This window comes from Pholis gunnellus (genome assembly GCF_910591455.1).
Source record: "Pholis gunnellus genome assembly, chromosome: 17".
Classification (NCBI taxonomy): Eukaryota; Metazoa; Chordata; class Actinopteri; order Perciformes; family Pholidae; genus Pholis; species Pholis gunnellus.
The window spans coordinates 141,295-154,798 of record NC_136544.1 but is presented as its reverse complement, the minus strand read 5'-3'; the positions used below and the strand labels follow the sequence as shown (position 1 = coordinate 154,798).

The 13,504-nt window shown below is 39.9% G+C and overlaps 1 gene segment (V, D, J or C); it reads right to left on the bottom strand.

Annotated features, from left to right (window-relative positions):
• Positions 1-1,137: 1,137 nt before the first annotated feature.
• Positions 1,138-4,861, bottom strand: LOC306709681 (T-cell receptor beta-1 chain C region-like). The segment is given in 5 exons: positions 4,517-4,861; positions 2,566-2,913; positions 2,465-2,488; positions 2,269-2,375; positions 1,138-1,373 (listed from the first exon to the last, which is right to left on the bottom strand).
• Between the last annotated feature and the right edge of the window lie 8,643 nt (positions 4,862-13,504).

Genomic DNA, 13,504 nt, shown 5'->3' with positions numbered 1-13,504 from the left:
CCTATAGTTCCCCTTTGGAATTGTTTAATTTTTATGTTCTAAAAAATGATGAACTGATTTTTCTTGTTCGTGCCCAAAGGAAGTAAGAAAAGCAAAAATAAATAGTGTTATCGCCTCATCTACATCCATGTCTGTCCAAAATGTCAGAACTTCATAATTTTATCTCATGAGACATTTGTGTGAAATTCTCATAATGAGCATATGAGCTCTTAAGTTATGGCCCAAAACGTGTTTTGATGAGGTAAATCGAATCAGTTGAGTGCCGAATTTGCTAAACAAAAACCACTCTCAGACACACTAATATTGATCGCTGCCTTATAGCGTGAATTGACTTTGATAGCTTTTGCGACTGCAGCAGCAGATCACACTCAACAGTTGCTGGGTCAAACTGTAGCTTCAGTTGACACAGAAACAGCTGTTCGTTGCAGAGTTGTGCAGTGAGTGTGTGTGTGTGGGGGGGGGGGGGGTGCACAGACACAGGTGCCGTCTGCAAAGGTTGCAGTGAGGTGGAGGACTGCACCTCCGTTTCTCAGCACAGCGATGCAAACCACATCCTCTCCTCTGCTGCTCCGCGGGCTCTTGTGTTCCTCGCCGACAACAGGCCTCCCGCCTTCTTCTTCTGCACGCTGGACGCTGGTTTCCTGTTGTTACATTGGATGTGGTGGACTCACATACGAACATTCACTTCTTCACTTAAAGCCTTCAACTAAAAGGAACAATGGAAATAATGGAAAAAGACTTAAATCCACTGAAGGTCATATTATTCCTAAAGATGTTGAAATAAATTCACAAAGGTATTTCATGTAATGTTGCTTTTTAAATGCCATCATAGAGGCTTTTATCAACTGCCTACCAAATGACCCAGTTTGTATGAATGGAAACTTGTGTCACAAAGAAAAGGTTGAGTTCTCGGAAAGAAAAAAAAACAGATAAGCGAGCTGCTAAAAATACTCTGTCATGCCATGTAGGCTCAGATATGTAGGCAGTGCGTTGTTGTCTTCATAAATGTATGGAAACTGACATAACTTGCATGTTAACTGCTGATCTGACAGGTGGGAAGATTAGTGTACATTGTGTTGGTGCTGACTTTTGGTTTCACTTCCGAAATAATGATACCAATGCGCTGTATCTCCTCTTGAAAAACTTTTATTGGGAATAGAATTCAGCTTAAAGCAGTTCTCAAGCACCTACACAAACAGACAGCGTTGTTAAGTAGAATACCAAATGCTTTAAAAATGCTCTGATTTGTGCAGAACTGATGGTGCATCGAGAGTAAAAAAAACAACAACTTCAAAATATGTATTCACTGAAATGAGGAGAATCTGCTGGATTGTGCAGCTCAGCTCTCAGTCGTCTTGTTTTCCAGAGGAAACCTGTGCAGCAGACAGAGGACACATTTTAAGAGGTTTACATAAAAAATAAATAATATTATAATAATTCCAACACATACACCTAGTTCACTTAAACCCCTTTCAGACATGCACCTTGTTAGGTAAATGTGATGTTGCATAAGACCTCGAGTCACTTTTACATAAACGTGAGGAACATTTCTGTGACACTGCCATTACAGCACAAGTCTGAATTGAATGCCATCAGCAAAGAGAGAAGAATTTAATGCAGGTCCGGTAATTAAAAGCAATCTAATTAATTGACCACTTAGTTATTAACAAATCATCTCTTTTGCACAAAGAAATGTTGAATAAACTAAAAAACACCATGAATAGGCTTCCCCCCAGTCAGACCAGCACCACCTCTCTATATTTTACACTTACATCCCTTTCAACTGCATGACATTATAAACATCCAGCATAAAAAATGTGTCCCGAAAAAATTATATCGTGATGGGAAATTTAATTGTAGCCTGAATTATTTTCACAAGTAACACGTGGGAGTAAAGAAAGAGCTACATTTATCACTTCAAAGTTGGTAGTCATGGTGGATGGCGGGCGCACAAAGTACAGGACATTAACAGCAGAGACCAGGGTTCACATCTGAGTGTCCTGAAGCCTTAGCTGACATTTATACTATGACCACTTTCATCTGACAAATAGGCATCACTTTAACAGCAGTGTTCTATGTCCAATATGGGATTTAATGCATCGTCTGACCATGAGCACTTTAAATTCACTGTCCGGCCATGAGCACTTTTAATGCACCATTTGGCCATGAGCACTTTAATTTGAAATTCACAGAGCCATTTCTTATGGCGAGTACATTACTTCCACTGGGATTTCTTTGGTACATCACAGTGACTCGAGTTGGACGCACCTGAAGCCTCCACACCATGAACCCCACAAAGACTCCAAAGACACTGCTCTTGACAATCAGAACAACGTAGGACAGCTTGGCAGTGTGGGTGATCCTCAAATACTTCTCTGCAAAATAACGCATCATTTTAGCGAATGACATGTCTTGTTGTTGTTGATACTTTAAACTGTGTAGGTCCAAACTAAATTATATTTACCTCTTGTTGCTGCAGCTCCTGGTCCTGACAAGAAAAGAAGAAAGTTGCTGTTTTTTTCAGTGCAATTATTAAAAACATGCATATTATTCTGAGTTGCATACCGCTGACGCCTTCGACCCAATTTGAACGGTGCACGGTCTTGTTCCCATTGAAGAAGCTGACGGTGCAGGTGAACTCCTTGCCCGGTGTAAACCACTCACTGAGCGGGACCCTCAGCCTGCTGGTGAGGCTGTAATGTTCCCCTCCCCACAGGGGAGCGTTGTCGGTCGACACTCCGTCCGTGACATTCACCCCGTCGACCTGCCAAAACACACTCACGTGGTCCGGGTAGAAACGAGAGACCACGCACACAAAGGTCTTCTTCTTTCTCTTGTCTTTGTTGTTCTGACACTCGTTCGGCGAAGGCTGAAGCACTTTCACCGCTGGCGGGGTGACGGCACGGTTTGGATCTGCGGGGAACAAAAAAAAGAGCATGGTTCCACATTTTGGGAAATACAATCACTCTCTTTCTTGCCAGGAGTTGACAAGATTGAGGAGATTGATACCATTCTGATGTCAGTACAATAAATACGTAGCTAGAGCCAGCTAGCTACGTATTTATTGTAAATGGTTAGCATAGCTTAGCATAAAGACCGGTAACTGTAGCAAACAGTGAGCAGCAATCTTTATAAAGTTATCCATACATACCCAACAGCACATTTAAAATTCACGAATTAACATGTTGTATCTCATTTGTTTAAGACATATTTTGTAAAAATGTAACAATCGATTAACGATATGTTAACAAGTGAGCTTTAGAGGTCCTGGTAGGTGTATTTTGTTAACTTCAAACATTGCCAAGATAGCTAAAGAAGCTAGTTTCCCCCTGATTCCAGTCATTTGCTGCTGGTTTACCCTACATACATAGTGGCATCATCTTTCTAACTTTTGGCAAGTAAGCAAATAAGTACATTTTTTTAAAGCTACCTATCAAATTTCTGGAGATACTTTGACCCTTTAATTCCAGAATTATACATGAACAGTGAGGAGGATGTAGGAGGATTTTCTCAGGTCTTATACATTACATTAATCACATTATCATTCTATTTCATTAGTCTTTTATTGTCTTACAAAGAACTGTTGGCCTGGTCCCCTTTCCGAGATCAGTAGTTTAAGTGGAGCGCAACACAAAATCGGCATCTAATTCATCTCATTTTACTCCACGTATGCCATTCATTTTTTTTCTCCTTTGTTTTGTTTCAGTTACTTTGTGTTTGCTTTATTTAACTTTTTCCTCATTTGACTAAAAAAGAAAAAGAAAGGGACATCCTCTAAATTCAAAATTCACAACTTTGGATTTTACACTGATCCATCAAACTGCAAAGTTTATTCAAATTGTAATATTGCCTGTTAATGTTAATTTCCTACCTCAATTTGGTTCCACTACCAGAGTATGCAGGGTTGCAGCTGGTCACCTTGACTCACAACTAAAAACTGTTCACACTGTCCAAGAGCTGCCTTCGATTGACTGATAAATAGGTTAGTCTATAAAATGTCCGAAAATGCTGAAGTGTCTGGAAATGTCCCCAAAATTCTGGCTCAAATTTCAACATAATAGAACAATATTTGAAGAATTAGTTCGATCTTAGAGAACAAGGTGAAAACACTTCAAACGAATCTTGTAGATAAACCAGCTAACTTTGAAGTATACATTGTGAAATATTACATAATCTGTCTTTTGAATTCTATATAATTTTATGTATTTTTTCTTTTTTACCTTACTTAAGAGAGTACATTTAGTCCCAGTCCCAAAGTAAACGTCACTAGAGCTGATAAGAACTCACATTGAGAGCATTCATTTGGGCAAAGAGCCAATTCTTTTATTCCTGTATCAGTTTGCTGAAGAGCAGGTTAGGACCGAAACAAAACTAACTTGTACTATAACTGCTTTTATAATTTAGAGGGAGAATACTACACCAAATAAAATCACCTAAAAGATACATATTGCCCATTCTCTCATATAAACAAGCTGTAAAAGACCACCATTTAATTCGATGATGCCGATTTTCTTACCTAAGACGGTCAGTTTAGTTCCAGCTCCAAAGCGTGCGGTGGCGAATGAACACAGAGCTCTCCGACTGTGACAAAAACGTATCTTACTGCTTTTGTCTCTGTGTTCCTTTTTGCAATTTTGCCGGTGAACCTCCTGTGTCATTCAACACCAAAATTGTCTCATGCTTCATGTCTCGTATGTTTTTGCGATTCGCTTTGTATTCTGAGAATCTTAAGATGTTTCCTATGACCCAAAGAAAAAAATCAAACTGAAACATTTTGCTAAAATGGTCAGCTTGGTTTTTCGACAGGAACTGTGTCAGTCAAATTATTCCCAAGTCAGGTAAATTCATTTGGTCAGACAGTTTTTCTTTCATTTTCAAACAAGGACATTTCTTTTTGTTTTCTCACCAACTTTCCTAGAACAGTGAGTTTAGCTCCTTATCCAGATAAACCTTTAGTGCCACTTTCACTGCATCCTCGATCAAAAAGTAACAAAACTGCCCATAACAGGCTAACAATCCCATGACATGACTGTTCTTTCAGCATAGAAAATGAGCTTTACAACATCTCAGTTTGCTGTTTTTATGTGGCGAAAACCCAAATTCTGTGTATTGGTTTTTAAAATTGAATTCCAAAAAAGTTTCCTCGCTGAACTTTAGTTTTTGACAATGTCAAAATAGAATAGAATAGAAAATGTAGTGTCCGATGTAACTTGCAGCGCTCGACACTAAAGGGAGAAGGTTTTGGTACAGCTGCTGTATTGGATTGTATCACCGTGCCCCCTGTCCCGTTGGTCTGTCAAATATGAAGTCCAACAATTTAGTAGAAGATCATTGGTGATTTCTAATGCCAACCTTAACCAGTGCAGGTTATCCCCCCCACACACACACGCACACCTGTTTTGCTGCAAGTCCTGCCTGGCTGTGCTGTAATTGGCTTGTATTCATTACTTCTGATTGGATGCTAACTGTGGGTGAGGCAAGTTCCACCCTACTGTGCTGTGAGTGTAGATATCACCGGTAAGAGCTACTGGAGTGGAGATTTCTGGCTCAGAGACAAAGACCAAAAAAATTTGAGAATATGGCCTTTAAAGATTCCGAAGACACTACAGGTGAATACAGGGTAAAAGAAGTTTAATTAATAGATACCAGCATTGAACTTCCCCAGTTGTTTGTTATTTAGAGGCACCCATTATTATACATTGTAACTAATAGCTTTATTGATGTTAATAAACCTTTTTTCTAATGCCAATTATATCAGTTTATAAACCTTAAAGATATGATTCAGCAGACCTAAATTACAGTTTTTAATCCAGAAAAGGTCAGAACATTTTGAAAAACATAATTTCCCAAAATGCAAAGTGTCAATGAGTCCAAAATAGGCAATTTCTGTGTTAATTAAGCTAATATTAACCACAGAAAAACAGCAAGTCCTTGCATTTGAGAAAGTAGAACCAACACACCACCCTAACCCTTTTGAATGACGGGTGCTGACCTGTGCATTAACTTGGACTATTAAAAATGCCAGTCAGAGAGCTTGGTGAGGGGAGTTGTAAAGAATCTCTATCCCAAAACGTCTTACTGCTGGAGCACCCCTGGATCCTATTTCCTTAACTTACAGGTTACACACACCCCAACCATTCATCTTGAATGGCTAACCCTGACCATCTTTGTCTCCACTGCTATACCCATGATGAGGCACCTTCGATTCTACCCCTTTGACAAACTGGTTCATTCTAAACTTTTTGATCCTCGATGAGTCTGTCCTAACCCCAACCTATCAGCTTGGATGCCTAAATCCAGCCAGATTCACCTTGGACAACCGAAAAAATCTTATAGTGCATCTGCACCCCAAGGTCCGATACGAAGTCCTCCCACTGTATAAATGTGGCCAAAAAAGTGTGACGAAAACTTTGATGCAGCGTCGACAAATATGACAGCTACAATAAGCTTGGAAAAGTAGTGACATGGCAGGGGGCAGTGAATATACTGTTTGTTTGAACAAAAATGAGACAAGAATTACGCCGCTGGGAAAATAACTCGCCGGCCAGCTTCAAGACGGACCATCGCGGCTGTAGTAACTCAAATTAAGCCAACCCATATTATGTTATATCATCTTTATACCTGAAAAAATAAAAATTTGAAGGGGCCGATCACACCGAGACACATCGCTAGAAACACGTCGCCTGCAAAATCATTGTTTTCCTATGGTACGGCGAGCCTGGCGTGCGCTTCTCTCTTGCGCCATGTTTTTAAGACATGCATATGAATTCAACTTTTCAGCTTTTTTTCACACCTGTTGCGACACGTCTTGGTGTGATCGGCCCCTAATTGAGCAGTTACTCTTTAATAAAAAGTAGGAAAGTGGTACCAAATCAGATAAATAAATATCAAAGAAAGGGAAAATTCCAAACTACAATATTAAGGGCAATGTGGCTTTCTGAATACTTTAAATCCAGATGATGGGTATGATGAGATTAGGGTCATGTTGAGTATCGTGAACCGTTTGCAGATGACAGTACCGTCATCGGTCATATTACAAACATAGATGAGAGTTCAGGTGGAGCAAGTGAACAGTTTTGAGTTCTTGGGAACCAGCATCACAAAACCTGACATGGTCATCTCAAATCTCCATCCTGGAGAAGAAAGCTCATAGACGGCTGTATTTCTTAAGGAAACTTAAAAATTCCTGTGCCAAGTTTGTCAACTTTTACAGAGGAGCAATAGAAAGCATTGCAAACTGGCATGGGATGTGCACGGCACAGGACAGGAGAGCTCTACAGTGGGTGATTAAAACCGGCCAGAACATCATTGGCACCCATCTACTGATAATCAATGATATTGGTGACAAGAGGTGCCTACGAAAAGCTCGAAGGATATTAAAAGTCGATACCATCCACAGCCTGTCCACTCTGCTACCATCTGGCAAGAGATACAGAAGTATCCGCTGCCGAACCACCAGACTACAGCTTCTTTCCTCATTTCTTCATATGGATCAGAAGATTAACCGACTGTCTGCTGGAGAAGGATGAAAACTCCACGCCATGTCTGTCCATCATTACCTCTTCATCTCCTCCCATTGTTTAACTGACTCCTCGGTGCGTCTATTCATGTGGTTTGCAGCAGGTGTACAGGTGACATGTGGGTTTTTGTATGGGAATTTAGGGCTTTTCTATCATCATGCATCTGTAATGCTGCACAGAAGTAATGCCCACTGTCTTGGGGATGCCTCAGTTTGAGAAAATGAAGGAATGCCTCCTTCTCGCCATTTCCACTAATGTTAAAACTACCCTGGAAGGGTTTTTCGACAATTTGAACAGTTGTGGAAGTTATAAAACCAACTAGCTTTAGAGAAGAGTCTCCCTGTGGGCGGTGATACCACAGAACGGTGTAATAGTCGTTGATGCTGTGTCTGCAGGACAGTTTGACTGTATCTTTTGTCTTCCCCCAGCAGATCGGCTGGAGTCTGATGAACATCTTCACTTTTATTTGGAGATATTCCTGCAGAAAGGAGCAAAAAATTATGACTGTTAAAAAAAATTAAGCAATAAGATCAAACTTACAATGTTGAAGCAAAAATAAAGAACTTAAAGTACCTTTGATAATAATGGTAATCAAAGCGCTGTTCATGTTGAGAACTCTTTACTGTATTTTTGTCAAGCGGGGAAATGGAAGTGATACGTTTCAAACGGCATCACATGAAGAAGAAGAGGAAAAGGTTTGACGTCAAAAGCAGATGTGGTATGCCGAGTGTCACATTCACTTACTGCAAGTGTGGCGAGCAGAGGGGGTGTGAGTTAAAGTTTACGTGGACATTAATCAATAGTCAGAGCACAACAACGCCACCTTAGGAATTTCACCTAAAGATTAAGTTTTGCCCACACAGTATCAAGGATTCAGAGGACACTCAGGTTCATTATACAGACGTGGTTCCACTACAAAACAATTCATCTTTATTTTTACAAAAACAGTGGTTCACAGATAATTTTAAACACAAACTACTAATAAAAGAGCCTTATACATTGATTTAAAAGAGAGGTGCAAGGCTGCGACTTACCAGTGGCGGGGTGGACCAGTACAGGTGACGATCCCAAAAGAGCAGGCACCCCGATTACATGTGGACACAAAAATCACTCACACACACAACCACACGTGAGGGTTCCAGGTGTAAACCACACAGCACACAAAGGGAGACACCAACACCCGGAGACACCAACCCCACCACCTTGGCTTAGCAGCTCCTACAGGGACAAGGGACATAATTACCAAGGCTCCACTTCTCAGAAAGGAAAATCGAAAAAAAGGAAAAAATAAAAAAAGACAAAACAACCAAAATAACTCAGGTTAACTGATCAGTAAGGGGGATGATCAGCTACCCAATTTATATAAACTAAAGGCCAGAGTGGGCCTTAACATCCCAGGTCAGAATACACACAGTAAAATGACTCAAGCTAAAAAGAGGTTTTTCTCTATTAAAACAAGGGTGATGCTGACATAAAAACAGCACAAAGCCAGGGCGCAGTGCTGTTAAGTGCAGCGTCAGACCCTGTAGGCGACGCAGCGCAGCCGGGTAGACGAAACCCAGTAGGCAAAAGTCGTTAGTCCAAATGTCGGTTGGCAAAACAGTCGGTAAGCAAACACCGGTAGGGAAAACAGCAGCGTTCTACACACTTACAGGCTACGGTGCTTTTGAAAACTTCTGCTGAGACTTGAGTGGATCTATAACTCAATGAACACGTTCGCAGGATGACCTCTGGCTGGAACTGAACCGCACCGATGTTCTGTACAACTGCGTCATTGAACTCTTTGTTCACAAAGAAAGGAGGATGGACTTTGTCTTTAAGTGAACAGCAGCTTTGGTAAGTGCTCTGTTTTTGTGTTTTTACATCTGCAGTAGCGTTACTACTGTGTTCATTTGTCTATGGAGTCGTTTTTATGATATGGTTAATATTGTTCCCTCTGATGTGAATAATATTAGAAAGGCCCGTGCTCTTCAGTGTGGTGGAATTTGTGTTTTAGCGCCGCAGGTTTGCTGGATTGATGTGTAATGCTTTGTTGTTATATAAATATATGTGACTGGTTCTTGTGAGTTTGTCATTGTGTTAATTACGTTGATTTTGACTATATGCATTGTCCGTTAATGACGAAGCATCCCGTCATGCAAGTATTCATGTATCTGTTTTCTTTTACAAAGCAAGAATGATGGTCTGGAGAAATGGGGATTGTGTGACGATTGCTTTAGCCCTGTTTGAATCAGTAGAGAACAGCTAAACGCTGCAGGGAGAGTTTGTAGTTTGTGTGCTGCTGTTATTTTCCTGCTACGCTAGTTTAGCATAGCCTCCCAGAACACACGTGCCTCAGCAGAGTACAATGTTTTTCTTCCGTGGTCAGACAGCACATTGTTTGTTATGTTTGGTGGGTTGCCAGGTTGAGCGCAGTGGCTCCACCGAAAGAACATTATATTTCCCAAAATTTAAGCTTCTGCTTTTTCCAAATGCAATAGTATTATTCAAACATACTGTTCGGTTCGTAATACGTACCAAACAGTTTAATACGAATACGTATATTGTTACACCCCTAGAAACAAATAATAACCGTAGCTGTGGCGTCATAATGAGGTTATTCGGAGGTAGGACAGCACTGAAGGCCCAGGTATAAAATGCACGGCCTGCCACTGTTTTAAGGGTTTGTTCGGATTCACCTCATACAACCCCACTTCAAACAATCCGAACTATCCCTTCAAGGTTAACCTTTATTAAGACGGTGGTTAGGGGACCGAACAGCTACCTCCAATCTTTTTTAAAATGTAATCTTTTGTTGTACCATCCATCCACCCCGACCTCCTGCCTACGCAGACTTTGTTGCTGTATGACAACATCACTTGACTTCTTCCACATCAAAATTACTATGGCAGCTTTAGTGTAAACTTCATTTTCTTAGTAATTTTGGGAGCACTTGCTGATATTGTGAGGACAGTCTCCCTTAAACTCAACGTGTGCAGCTACTTCATCTATGTTGTACACGTGTTTTTGGAATATAATGACCATAGATGTAAGTAAGTAAATACAATTTATTTATTAAGCGCTTTTTACAGACATTAGTCACAAAGTGCTTAACAGGAGTGGAATTACAAGCATAAATAACAGAAAGTGACCATATTATGGCCAAAAGTTTACATTTAAGATGACACAATGTATATGAGGTGTATAGCTCATCTTCTCATCATAATCATCTTTTGAACAAGATATGTCATTGTCTCATTAGTCTGATTTCAGGAGGGCAATCAATTATTTGAAATAGATTATTTCAAAGGATTCCCCTCAACATTGTCAGTAAGACAAAAGTAGCAATTCTAGCTGAATTCAACACAACACAAACGCACTAGCTGATATGATATCAAACCAAATTCCGACCACAGGAGCAGGTGCCTGCTGTTCTATGTCATGTATAAAACCACCAATGCTGAACGATACTGTAAAGTTTTAAGTATTCAACTTCATTTAAGCATTGTAACTAATAACACACATATTTAGCTATTCAAAAGGTTCCATTTTATTTATGTTTATTTTAAAAGGTTTTTCTTGAGCTGCCAGCTCAGGTGTTGGTAGAGAGCCGCTGAGACAAAATATCAGGCTACAGTATGAGTGATATATGAACAAGCCCCCCTGTAAAAACCTTCAGAATATATATATATATATATATATATATATGAAATGAAACTGCAAGGTTTGGTGTATTTAAGTGCTACTAAAGTGGAGTCTGATAAAACCAACACATTTTGACATTTTTAAGACACTACAGGTGACTAGGATAAAAAACAAAATAACAACTAATAGATAACACCATGAAACGTCACCAGTTGATAACTTACATGAAGTTTTCTGAAATGTTTTGTTTAAATATGCAACTGAGGCATTATCTAAATCTAACGTTTGGTGAATTCAGGATACATCTAGAGATACAAATGAACAAAGTAGTAACAATACAGGAGATTGAAGTTTAACTCAGAGTTTAAAAAGTGATCAAAACCAACCAAGATGTTTGAACCGCATGTTTTTTCGACACGTTTGTCAGATGATCAACACCTGTTTCCGTAGAGCCTTTACTAATCATGGATCTTGTGAACAGAAAACTGTATCTTTGGGATACAGGTGCCCAGCTTGGCATTTGTCTCCAGATATTCTCCAGGAAACAGGCAGTAGGAACTCATTTTATAAAAGGAAAAACAACATGCATTAAGAACACAAGGCAAAATGTAGTAAACCCTCCTCTGTAATGGACAACAACTTGATTGTGTTTGATGGTGTGTTAGAGTCAAAATCTAAATGACTAATAATAAGTGTGCTTACAAAGCTTGGTGTCCTTATGTGTCCTTGTTGTGTGAACATCCTCTGACATTAAGCGCCACAGCTGTTTAGTTTATCCGAAAGAACACTCAGCACTGCTTGTAACGGTAAATAAAGTTGTTGACGGCGTCAATACTTCATGGCGTCTTCCGATTATAAAAGTGACCTTTGTACTAGAACGAATTGTTAAAGTGTCCAGATACTTAGAATATGCTGTATGAAGGCAATTTGTGTGTGTTATGCTTTTGTGAAATATTGCCTGTGACACTGATGTTTACTTGGTATAAATATACGAGGCCTGGAGACAGATCTCCGAGCAGCCTTGATCCATGTTTACTGTATGTGAATCAACTCTGTCTCCTTCTTTGCAAAGAATAAATGTCCTGTTTAATGATTGTTACCACGGCTCGAGTGAATTTTTCCTAACATGGTGCAACACAAGATTATTTGTTGAGTTTTAACACCACCTGCAGGAAAGATCTTAAAATCAAGATATGAATCCTAATACGCTGTGTGATACCAAAGCAACCAAGGTAACTCCTACTGATTGCAGGCTGTCAGGTGACAAACTAGCTGTGAACTGAGGGCAGAAGACAGGCCAAAAAAACAAAAGAAATAGGAAAGGCAGCACAGAAGTATGTGAACAGAATCATTAATTGTTCTTTAACAGCATTAGTTGCGGCCTCATTGCACAGTTATCTGCCCAAACTGACATCTGACGTCATATTTGACATCGAAAAACAGAGTTCCAGAGTTGTGGATCTGGCGTTATGTTGGTCAAAACAGGACGAGGCAGGCTTTATCAGTGATCATTTCCAGTGACAGTCTGTGGTTTTAGTGAATTTTTTGTGAAAGGTCAGTCGGAGGATTTTAATTCAAACCCACAGGAGAGCCAGATTACCATGAGAGGGACCATGTTGAGGCTTCTGATCATTGTGGCCTATTCTTCCTCTGTCTCTATTTCACTGCACTGGCACACTGAGCACACACCGTGGGACCGACTGAGAGAGGAGGAGTCAGACATTTAGCAAACGTATTTGGTTCTTCCTGTAGTGCTTCTCTCTTCTGTCAAACTTTATTCATGACAGTATACAGCTATAAACGTTTTACATTTCTGCAAAACCGCGGATACGATGACGGCATTTGGTCAAAGAAAGTGCCAGAGTTCAACAAGTGACACACAGAACGTAGCATATATCGATCAGCCATTTTTGAAAGTTACGTGGTATAATAACTGGTATAATAATTTAAAAGTCCACCATGTGTGGGTTGGGGGTTGTGGGGGATGGGTAAAAAAAACACACAGGACTTTAACCCAGGAGCCCGCAATCGTATCCCGTGTGAAGCTAGAAGTAATCTCAGGTAGACATTGCTCCACTATTTTTTTTACATAGCAAATAGTTGTTTTTCTTCTATATTAATGCACTGACTCCTGCATATTGCACCTTTACCCAAGAAGTTCCACGTGGCATTGTGCGTGTCTCCAAGCTTCACACTTATCTCATGGATCGGCACTACATTTTCCACCACAAACTGTTTAATTCACCTCCAATATTTGGGGGATGACATTATTTTCGGCGACAAATTTTATCAAAACCTGTACAGATAAATCAAAACTATCTTCATGACCAAACACTACCAGGGGTTAAGTGATAAAAAAA